This window comes from Oryx dammah, unplaced genomic scaffold (assembly GCF_014754425.2).
Source record: "Oryx dammah isolate SB20612 unplaced genomic scaffold, SCBI_Odam_1.1 HiC_scaffold_13, whole genome shotgun sequence".
Classification (NCBI taxonomy): domain Eukaryota; kingdom Metazoa; phylum Chordata; class Mammalia; order Artiodactyla; family Bovidae; genus Oryx; species Oryx dammah.
Window position 1 is genome coordinate 11,823,319 of NW_024070197.1, and position 11,002 is coordinate 11,834,320.

Genomic DNA, 11,002 nt, shown 5'->3' on the forward strand with positions numbered 1-11,002 from the left:
CTCAAACTCATGTCCATCAAGTCGGTGATGCCATCCAACCATCTCATTCTCTGTCGTCCCCTTCTCCTCCTGCCTTCAATCTTTCCCAGCATCAGGATCTTTTCCAATGAGTCAGTTCTTTGCATCAGGTGGCCAAAGTATTACAGAACTGCTGGCCTACAGTAAACTCCACCTTCCACAGACGTTCAAAACACAGGCAGAACTTTGGAGCTTAAGACGATGGACCAGTGCCCTGCACATCGTAAGCTCTCAGGAAACTCCGTCAGTCACATGATCTTTTCTTTGAACACTACTTGATTTACAATGTCATGCCAATCTCTGCTGTACAACGAAGTGACTCAGTTGTACACATATACACATTCTTTTAAAATACTCTTTTCCGTTTAACCACCTGAATGTAACCGTCAGTCCCAGAGCGCCTCCTGGTGGGGACCGTGGGCGCACCCGTAGCCACCGGGGAGCGATTTTAACCCGCGGGTTTGGAGCGCCACCTGGTGGACATATGGGTCACGGCAACTTGGCTGAGTTGACATCCCCGGCGGCCTGGGCTTCCCTGGAGAAGCTAACGAATCTGCCTGCGATGCAGGAGATCCAGATTCGATCCCTGGGTAGGGAAGATCCCCTGGAGGAGGAGATGGCAACCCACTCCAGTATTCTTCCCTGGACAATTCCATGAACAGAGGAGCCTGACAATCTGCAGTCCATGTTGTTGCAGAGTCGGACACTTCTGAGCAACTGACGCGCGCACACTGCAGGCCTACAAGCAGGAGGGGCGGGGCCTCCTGTGTGAAGGGCGGGTCTTGCAATAAGGAAGGCAGGGCCCTGTGGGCGTCAGGCTTTACGGAACCCCATGGAGGGATAGGTAGGGGATCACTTTTCTATTCCTGGAGCCTTGGTTTCTTCCTCAGGCACGTCTAGGACCAGGTCACATCCTTGGGAGGCAGACCCCGTCAGTTTGATTCGGCCCGGGGAGGGCGGACAGTTCCTCCTTGACGTCCGAGCCTGGGGCACCCTCCCGACCTATTTGCAGGCCAAGACCCACAGCCGACCCTAGGGACCTCTGCAAGCAGGAATACTGGCATCAGTGCTGTTCAAGAGAACTTTCTGCGGTGATGCAAACGTCCTGTACCTGCCTGGTATGGTAGCCACGGGTCACGTGTAGCTTTGAGGCGCTGTCATGTGGCTGAAATGAATGTTCACTTTTACTGAATTTTAATTACATCTTAATTTCAATCTCCCCCGTCCCCGTGGCCATTGGTTACCCTATTGAACAGAGCAGGTCTAGAGCTCCATAAGGACTTTGGCTTTGACCTTCCTATAGGAAGGGTTTGGGGAAGGACGTGATTGACTGGGATTTGACTTCTTCGTCAAACCAAGTCATAAGCCAGGCCAGAGTCAAGCAGAGAGGAAACAGACTCCACCTCTTTAAAAAAAAAAAAAAAAAATTGCCTGCCCTGGGTCTTAGCTGTAGCAACATTGTTCTGCCACATGGGAACTCTTAGTTGCAGCATGTGGTATCTAGCTCCCTGATCAGAGATCGAACCTGGGGCTCCTGAGTGTGGAGCATGGAGTCTTAGCCACTGGACCACCAGGTAAACCCCTAGACTTCCCTTCTTGATGGGGGAAGTACCAGGCACACATGGGGAGAGGAAGAATTGACACTGGCCATTTGGGAGACGAGTCTCTGCAGTGCGCCCTCTGGCGGCGGATGGCAGAGACGCGCTCAGACTCAGTGGGTCCCGCTCCCTCAGAGTCACCTTCCTGACTGTGTGAGCATCCGCCAAGGGCCGATAATAAACTGTGGGGAAATACTGGCTTGAATAGGAAACTGTAGCGAGAAGAGTTCTGACTGCAGGTCACAGCTGTAAGGTCATTGTAATAAAAATTTGGACCAGAACCTTCTGGAAGCCGTGGCCACTTCGTCAACATTTTTTTTTCTTCATTGACAGCTGATTGACCAAAGGGTATTATGGAGTAAAATGATGGACTGAAAAGGTGGATTTGTTTAAAACGTGTCCTCTGTTGGTTCCATTCACCTAGAAGTCCGTGATCTTTCATTCCGCTGACACTTTCTAATCAAATTATTTCTATGATCTCTGAGGCATTCATTTTAAGTTTTGTGTAGGGAACGTGAGGAAGTATTTGCTGTCGGAAGCCAGAGGAAGAAACAGACCTGAATTTCTTCAGGCTTGGCAGACTGATGTTACTGAGTGTGTTCCAACAGAAAAAAGTGCAAAGACTGTGGAATCTCCCTCCCCACCGCAGCTGCCCCCCCCCCCCCACACACAAAGCTCGGCCAGTGCCTCTTCAGAGGGCACTCTTTTCAGAGTTCACATAAAGACCTGCCTGAGTGTGGAAGGGGATTTACAAGCTGCTGTGTGATTGCTGGCTTGTGGGCTGAAATTCAGCAAGAACTCTGAGAAGTCAGGCTAAATGAGAGCAGATGGTTTGTTACCTGAATCTCCAAACACTTATTTGACTTTTTACAGATATTTCAGATCAGTGATGCTGGGCCACTCTTGCTACCTTTGCTATACACCTGAACCTACTACAATGCTGTAAATCAGCTCTATGTGTCTGCTTAGTCGCTCAGTCACGTCCAATTCTTTGCAAAGAACAGGCTCCTCTGTCCGTGGGATTCTCCAGGAAAGAATACTGGAATGGATTGTCATTTTTGTCTCCAGGAGACTGTCCTGACCCAGGGATCGAACTCGGGCCTCACGCATTCCAGGCAGATCCTTTACCATTTGAACCACTAGGGAAGCCACGAAATCAACTATACTTCAATAAAAATAAATACATAGTTCGTATTTTTAAGAAAAGATGAGATCATCCTGAATTAGCCAAGTGGGTGCTAAATCCAATGACAAGTGTCGTGGGAAACAGAAGCCCTTGTAAAGATGGAGGCATTGATTGGAGACAGGAAATGCCAAGAGAGCAAAGCTGAAAGAGGAGAGGAAGAAATCTCCCCTAGAGCCCTGCTGACATCTTGATTTCGAACTTCCAGCCTCCAGAATCGTGAGAGAGTACACTTCCGTTGCTCTAACTCACCCAATTTGTGGGTATCTGTTACACAGCCTTAGGAAACTAGCACAGAGGTGGATCTAGATTGGACCCGGATGCCTCTGTAGATACACAGACAAGGACACAGCTGTAGACACGGCTGTAGCTCTAGATAAGGATACAGCTGTCAGTGTGGACATGGATGCATGCACTTAGATCGAGACCTATAGACAGAGATAACAAGATCTTGAGGAAACCCTGACACAGGAGTGGAGCCCATGGGCTAAGCACAGGGTACTCACTGCCAAAGGGAAGCTGCCGTGGTGTCACAGACACAGCCTCCCACAAACACTCCACCACCAAACTCTCAAGGTTTTCTGGAGAATCCGAGTATCTGAAATGGCTTTCTTTAGTGGCTCCAGCAAGTTTGCTCTTTTTTTTTTTTTAAGTAAGTAACCTAGAGATGAGTTATAGGCTTCCCTGACGGCGCAGTGGGAAAGAATCTGCCTGCCAATGCAGGAGACACAGGTTCAATCTCTGGGTCAGGAAGATCCCCCTGGAGAAGGAAACAGCAACCCGCTCCAGTATTCTTGTTTGGGAAATCCCATGGACAGACAGGAGCCTGGTGGGCTACAGTCCACGGGGTCACAAAGAACTGGATACAACTGAGCGACTGAGCACGCACACACACAGATGGGTTATTTATTATTCTTATTTTGGGCTGTGCTGCGCCTTCGTCGTGCAGCGTGGCGGTGTGCAGGCTTAGCTGCTCCGTGGTGTGTGGGATGTTAGTTCCCCCACCAGGGATTAAACCTGAGTCCCCTGCATTGGAAGGCAGATTCTCAACCACTGGACCACCAGGGAAGTCCCAAGCTTGCTCTTTTCTGTTGCAGTTTCTGGATAATCGCTTTTGCCCTCCCACCTCAAGTGTAAAAACAAAACTTGTTCCCAGATGGCCGGAAGCTTTCTGTCTTATCTTTCTCATATAAATCCTGCTTTGTCTTTACGCCTTGCCAGCAGTCTGCCTCTCCTTTCAATGCTGATAACTGTCTTCAAGTTAGACACAGGGCTTTGGAGCCCAGGAAAGAGGAGGGAAGTAGAAAGGGCTGGGGGAGGAGGGGTGGTCAGGGCCACTGGGGAGAGTGGGGGGGAGAGTGTCCACGATACCATTTTGAGGGTTCAGCAGCCAAGGCCTTTAAACCAAATCCAAAGAGAGAGAAACTGCCCCAAATGAGTCATGGGGCAGATCTGGCAAACGGGCTAAGAAAACTCCTTTAAACATCCCTTTTGGGACTTCCTGGTGGTCTGTTGGCTGACTCTTCACTCCCTATGCAAGGGGCTGGAATTTGTCCCTAGTCAGGGAACTAGATCCCACAAGCCACAGTATGAGTTCGCATGCTGCAGCCTAAACGCTACAACTAAGACTTGGTGCAGCCAAATAAATAAATAATGAATTTTTAAAAAATCCCTGTGTTAATGACAGGAAGACTGAGGTCACGATAGGAGGGGTCATAAAGAAGGGTAAATGTCAAATTCTTTGATTCTGGCTCAGTTAAAATTGGTAGTTGAAATCAAATGATGCAAATTAGAAATACGTGTATCTTATACAAATGATTATTTGGAAAAAAAAAAAAAAGTGAAATAGAGAAAAGATACTCCCTTGGACTTCCCTGGTGGTCCAGTGGTTAAGAATCCTCCTGTGAATGCAGGGAACATGGGTTCGAGCCCTGGTCCCGGAAGGTTCCATATGCCTCGGGGCAGCTGAGCCCACAGGACACAACTACCGAAGCCGGCCCTGAAGCCTGTGCTCTGCAACAGAGCAGCCACTGCAGTGAGAGGCCTAAGCTCCACAACTAGGGAACAAAGAGTCAGTGCAGCCAAATTAAACGAATAAATAGAAAGGGTACTCGCTTTACCCTGGTGCCTACTGCCATCTGCTGGAACAGTGTTGTTACAAATATAGAACACTATGGCCCTGGTGGCTCAAACGGTAAAGAATCTGCCTACCAGTGCAGAAGACCCAGCCTTGATCACTGGGTAGGGATGATCCCCTGGAGAAGGAAATGGCAACCCACTCCAGCATTGTTGCCTGGGAAATCCCATGAATAGAGGATCCTGGCAGACTACAGTCCACGGATCCCAAAGAGTCGGATACACATGTGAGTGACATACACATGACCTTCACGGCGCCCCCAGACCTGTAAGAGTTGACAGTCCCAGAAGGTGTTCAGTCGCCCAGTCGTGTTCGACTCTTCTCAAACTGCAGCACGCCAGGCCTCCCTGTCCATCACCGACTCCCGGAGTTCACTCAAAGTCACGTCCATCGAGTCAGTGATGCCATCCAGCCATCTCATCCTCTGTCGTCCCCTTCTCCTCCTGCCCCCAATCCCTCCCAGCAACAGGGTCTTTTCCCAGTCACAAAAGTTATCTAATGAGAAATCTTGAAAGGACAGATGGTTAACAAAAATGCTTTGAGAATTGCAAAGTCCTGAGGGATTTAGGAGCCTTTATTATCCATGGTAAGATTGCAAACCATCTGTCCTAAATGGAGAAAAAAAAGATTATCCAGGTGGGATGAATATTTATTTAACTTAAATCTTTATGTATTCTGTGTCTGATAGTCATGAAAATTCAGTCTGTCTATTTTGTTTGCGGCAAAGGGTCAAAAGCTTTCCCCCACACGTTCTACTTTTAGCATTAGCGTGGAAGGTCTTATTACCACCCATTCAAGGAGCTCAGCCCCTTCCTCGCTGTGTCCTCAGGCAGACTGCTTGCTTGACTCTGTGCCTCGGTTTCCTCATTTGTAAAATGGTGATTCTTGTTGTGAGGAGCCAGCGCGTTCCTGCCTGCAAACGGCCTGACATGCTCAGTATTACTGCAAAATGGTTAAAGGCACAGACCTGAACCACCTCTGTGTTCAAATTCCAACTCTGCTGCTTGACGGCTATGTGAGCCGGGACACAGAACTTAATCTCTCTGCCCTTCAATTTGCTTCTCTGTAAAATGGGCATCTGTCCACACAAATGAACTTCTCTGTGTAACAGAAACAGACTCACAGGCCTAAAGCACAGATGTGTGGTTGCCAAGGAGGAGGAAGAGGGGGGATCGGGAGGATTGGGAGTTTGGGGTTAGCTGATGCAAACTATTACGTATAGAACGGATAACAAGGTCCTACTGTATAGCGCAGGGAACAAGATTCCATTCTTGTGATAAATCATAATGAAAAAGAATATGAAAAGAAATGTGCATATATATGTCTACATATATATGTCTGAATCATTTTGCCGTACAGCAGAAATTAACACATTGTAAATCAATTACATATTCTTCAATACATTTTTTAAAAGTGTGTCTATTCATAGTGTTGGCATAAGAATTAAATGTTAATACATGTAAAGTACTTAGAGCCAGCCATGTAGCAATTCCTTATGAGTTGCCTGACAAGGTCTTCACTTTATAGATGAGGCAACTGAAGTTTGCAAGGATCTGAGTGTTTCCCTTGAAGGCCTTCCACAATGCTGGTGGGAGAAATCCCCACAGGTCTGGGCAGACCGCTCTCCAGCCCAGGGTCTCTGCAGGCCAGGCTGGGCGGTGGTCCTCCAGCATCCCTTCCCTGGCTGACTTCTTTCTCCCTATGTCTGCACCCTGCTTCCCTGTTTTTAAAGGGAATGCATTTTTGTTTTTCTAAATATTGGTCCCATGTGTTTTTTGTTGTTGTTGTGGCAAAAAACACATAACATGCAATTTACCAATTAACTTACCACATTGTAAAATGCATGACTCAAGTGCATTCATTACATCCATGACATTGTGCAACTCATGTCTGACTAGTTCCAGAACATTTCCATCACTCTTATAAAACCCTCGGACCCGTTAAGCAGTCACTTCCTCTTCTCCCTTCCCTCCAGCTCCCGGCAACCACTAATCTGATTTCTGTCTGTCTCTATGGATTTGCCTCTTCTGGACATTTCTGACCAATGGAATTGTACAATATGTGGCCTTTTGTGTTCAGCTTCTTCCGTTAGCATCATGTTTTCAAGGGTTCTGTTGTAGCATGGATCAGAACTTCATTCCCCACCCCCCATACCCTTTTTTATCTATTTGGCTGCATCAGGTCTTAGTTCTGGTATGTGGTTCTTTCCTTGTGGTGCACAGGCTTCCTAGCTGGCACAGGCTTAGTTGCCCTGTGGCATGTGGGATCTATTTCCTGACCAAGAAAAGAACCCAAGTACCCTGCATTGGAAGGTGGATTCTTAACCACTGGATCACCAGGTAAGTCCCAGAACTTCATTCCTTTTTAAGCCTGAGTTAATATTCTATTCTATGAATAGACCACATTTTTTTATTCATTCATTTGACGGGCCTTTGGGTCGTTTGCATCTTTTGGCTACAGTGAATAACACTGCTATGATCATTCGTGTACTGGTTTTTGTTTGAACCACCTGTTTTCGCTTCCCTTAGGTATACACCTACAGGTAGAATTGCTGTGCGTCAGGACTGTGCCTAGGAATGGCAATTCTGCTTAACCTTTATTAAACGGTCTAGCATGGTGGCTGTGTTGTTTTCCAGTCCCACCACCAAAGGAGGGTTCCTACGTCCCTGTGGCTGCTGTTTATTTTTTGCTTTTTCTTAAATATTTACTTATTTGGCTGTGCTGGGTCTCAGTTGCGACACTTGGGATCTTTAGTTATGGCATGTAGAATGTAGTTCCCTGAACCGAGGGAGTGTGGAGTCTTAGCCACTGGACCACCAGGGAGGTCCTTGATGCTGGTTTTTAAAATGCAGGCTGAAAAGCATGAGGCCCCCCTTGAAGCTGCCCCTTTAGTCATCCTGAGACGGACCTTCACCCCAGCCCTCCTGTCACCCTCCGGCTTCAGCCGCTTCCATCATGTTCATTCCCCAGCTCCTCAAGCTGGCTCCTCCATTCTTTGGGCCCCTAGCCCCACAGTCTTGTTAACTCTGGATGTAAGCAGATCTGGGGACCAGATCCTGACTCCTTGCTCAGCGGGTGCTCCGGGACAGTGGTCTTTTCCCTCACCCTCACCATGCAAACACCAGAAGGAAACCAGAGGGAATTTCCCTGGGTGCAGGGAAAAGCATTCTAACTCTGACTCAAAAGCCAGAGGCAACAGAAGAAAAACCAACCCATTTGATTTCTTAAAAATAGGGAAGCCCCTGGTGAGTGGTTAGGGTGCAGTGCTTTCACTGTCAGGGGCCTGGGTTCAATCCCTGGTCAGGGAACTACTGCAAGCCTTGCAGCCAAAAATTATAAAACTGAGAGAAAATTATTTCCAATATATATCACAAATACAGGGCTTCTCTGGTGGCTCAGTGGTAAAGAATCTGCCTGCAACGCAGGAGACGCAGGAGACTTGGGTTTGATCCCTGGGGGGGGAAGATCCCCTGGAGGAGGAAATGGCAAGCCACTTATTCTTGCCGGGGAAATCCCATGGACAGAGCAGCCTCATGGGCTATAGTCTGTGGAGTCACAAAGAGTTGCACACAACTGAGGCCTCACCACCGTCATCACAAGGACAGGGTCACGCATCTCTCACACTAGCAAAGGAACGCTCAAAATTCTCCAAGCCAGGCTTCAGCAGTACGTGAACTGAGAACTTGATGTTCAAGTTGTTCAAGCTGGATTTAGATAAGGAGGAGGAACCAGAGATAAAATTGCCAACATCCATTGGATCACAGAAAAAGCAAGAGAGTTCCATAAAAACATCTGCTTTATTGACTATGCCAAAGCCTTTGACTGTGTGGATCACAACACATTGTGGAAAACTCTTAAAGAGATGGTAATTCCAGATCACCTGACCTGCCTCCTGAGAAACCTGTATGCAGGTCAAGAAGCAACAGTTAGAACTGGACATGGAACAACAGACTGGTTCCAAATTGGGAAAGGTGTATGTCAAGGCTGTATATTATCACCCTGCTTATTTAACTTATATGCAGACTACATCATGCGAAATGCTGGGCTGGATGAAGCACAAGCTGGAATCAAGATTGCTGGGAGAAATATCAATAACCTCAGATATGCAGATGACACCACCCTTATGGCAGAAAATAAAGAGGAACAAAAGAGCTTCTTGATGAAAGTGAAAGAGGAGAATGAAAAAGCTGGCTTAAAATTCAACATTCAGAAATCTAAGATTCTGGCATTTGGTCCCATCACTTCATGGCAAATAGGTGGGGAAACAATGGAAACAGTGACAGACTATTTTCTTGGACTCCAAAACAAAAGATGCTTGCTCCTTGGAAGAAAAGCTATGACAAACCTAGACAGCATATTGAAAAGCAGGGACATTGCTTTGCCAACAAAGGTCTGTCTAGTCAAAGTTATGGTTTTTCCAGTAGTCATGTATGTATGTGAGAGTTGGACCATAAAAAAAAAGCTGAGCGCCAAATTGATGCTTTTGAACTGTGGTGTTGGAGAAGACTCCTGAGAGTCCCTTGGACAGCAAGGGGATCAAACCAGTCCATCCTAAAGGAAATTAGTCTTGAATATTCATTGGAAGGACTGATGCTGAAGCTGAAGCTCCAGTACTTTGGTCACCAGATGCAAAGACTGACTCATTGGAAAAGACCCTGATGCTGGGAAAGATTGCAGGTGGGAGGAGAAGGGGATGACAGAGGATGAGATGGTTGGAGGGCATCACTGACTTGGTGGACATGAGTTTGAGCAAACTCTGGGAGTTGGTGATGGACAGGGAAGCCTGGTGTACTGCAGTCCATGGGGTTGTAAAGAGTCAGACATGACTGAGCGACTGAACTGAACTGTGTCCTGTTTCGGCTGGAGATCCACGACCAGAGTATGATCAGGAAGAAACATCAGACAGATTCCTAATAAACATTCTTTAAACAAAGAGGATGGGGAGAAGGATGGTCTTCTTCACAAATGCTAATATCTCAAAAGACAGAGAGGCTGAGGAAACGTTCTTGATTAAAGACCGAAGAGATCGAACTAAAGGTAACCCAGGGCATTCAAAAATTATTTATTTGGCTCTGTTGGGTCTTCACTGTGGCCCCTGGAATCCTTGCTGAGGCAGGCAGGCTTCTCTCTAGCTGGGATCAGTTGCCCCGAGGCACATGGGATCTTAGTGCCCGGACCAGCAATCGAATCCACCTACCTTGTATTGGAAGGCGGATTCGTAACCACGGGACCATCAGGGAAGTCCCTAACCCAGGGCATTATCGATTGGGCCAACGGATACAACTGGAATAAAAGTCAAATACAAATAGTGTAGCAATGTTAAATTTACTAGTGGGTAACTGTAGGGCCCTTATGTGAGGGCAGCCTGAATCTTAGGAAAAACACAAAGAAATATGTAAAGTATTGTGATGTATGCTATGCGACTTACAAAGGACTCAGGAAAAAAGTATGTATGTGTGTGTGCACAGACACAAAATGCCCACACCCCAATGCAGTGAGAGCAAATGGAACAAAATGTTTTGTAACACGTGAATCCAGCTGACCCATACACAGGGAGTTCTTTGGACCTGGAGTTCTTTGGACCTTTTGGGCAACTTTCTCTATTTAAAGTTGTTTCCAAATAGTACCTCTGTTTAAAGTTGTCTCCAAATACTAAGTTAAAAAACAGAAACCATCAGTATCTTAAGAGGATACTGCCAGCAGGATGCAATCCAGAATTGATTCATTCTTAAAAGAAAAGGCCAAATCCAACGGTTGACAAGTTAAATGCTAGCTACGGGCCTCTTCCTATAGGAATAATGGCATCTCTGGGCTTCAAGTTAATGTTAAGCATCTTGGGACCAACCCATAAATTTACTTTTAATCAGAAATTTAAGGAGAAAGAGAAAGAAAGAAATTTAAGGGGACTTCCCTGGAGGTACGGTGGTTAAAACTTCACCTTCCGAAGCAGGGGGTGTGGGTCTGGTTTCCAGCTGGGGAACTAAGACCCCACATGGCTCAAGGCCAGAAAAGCAAAACTTAAAACAGAAACAACATTGTAACAAATTCAATAAGGACTTTAAAAAA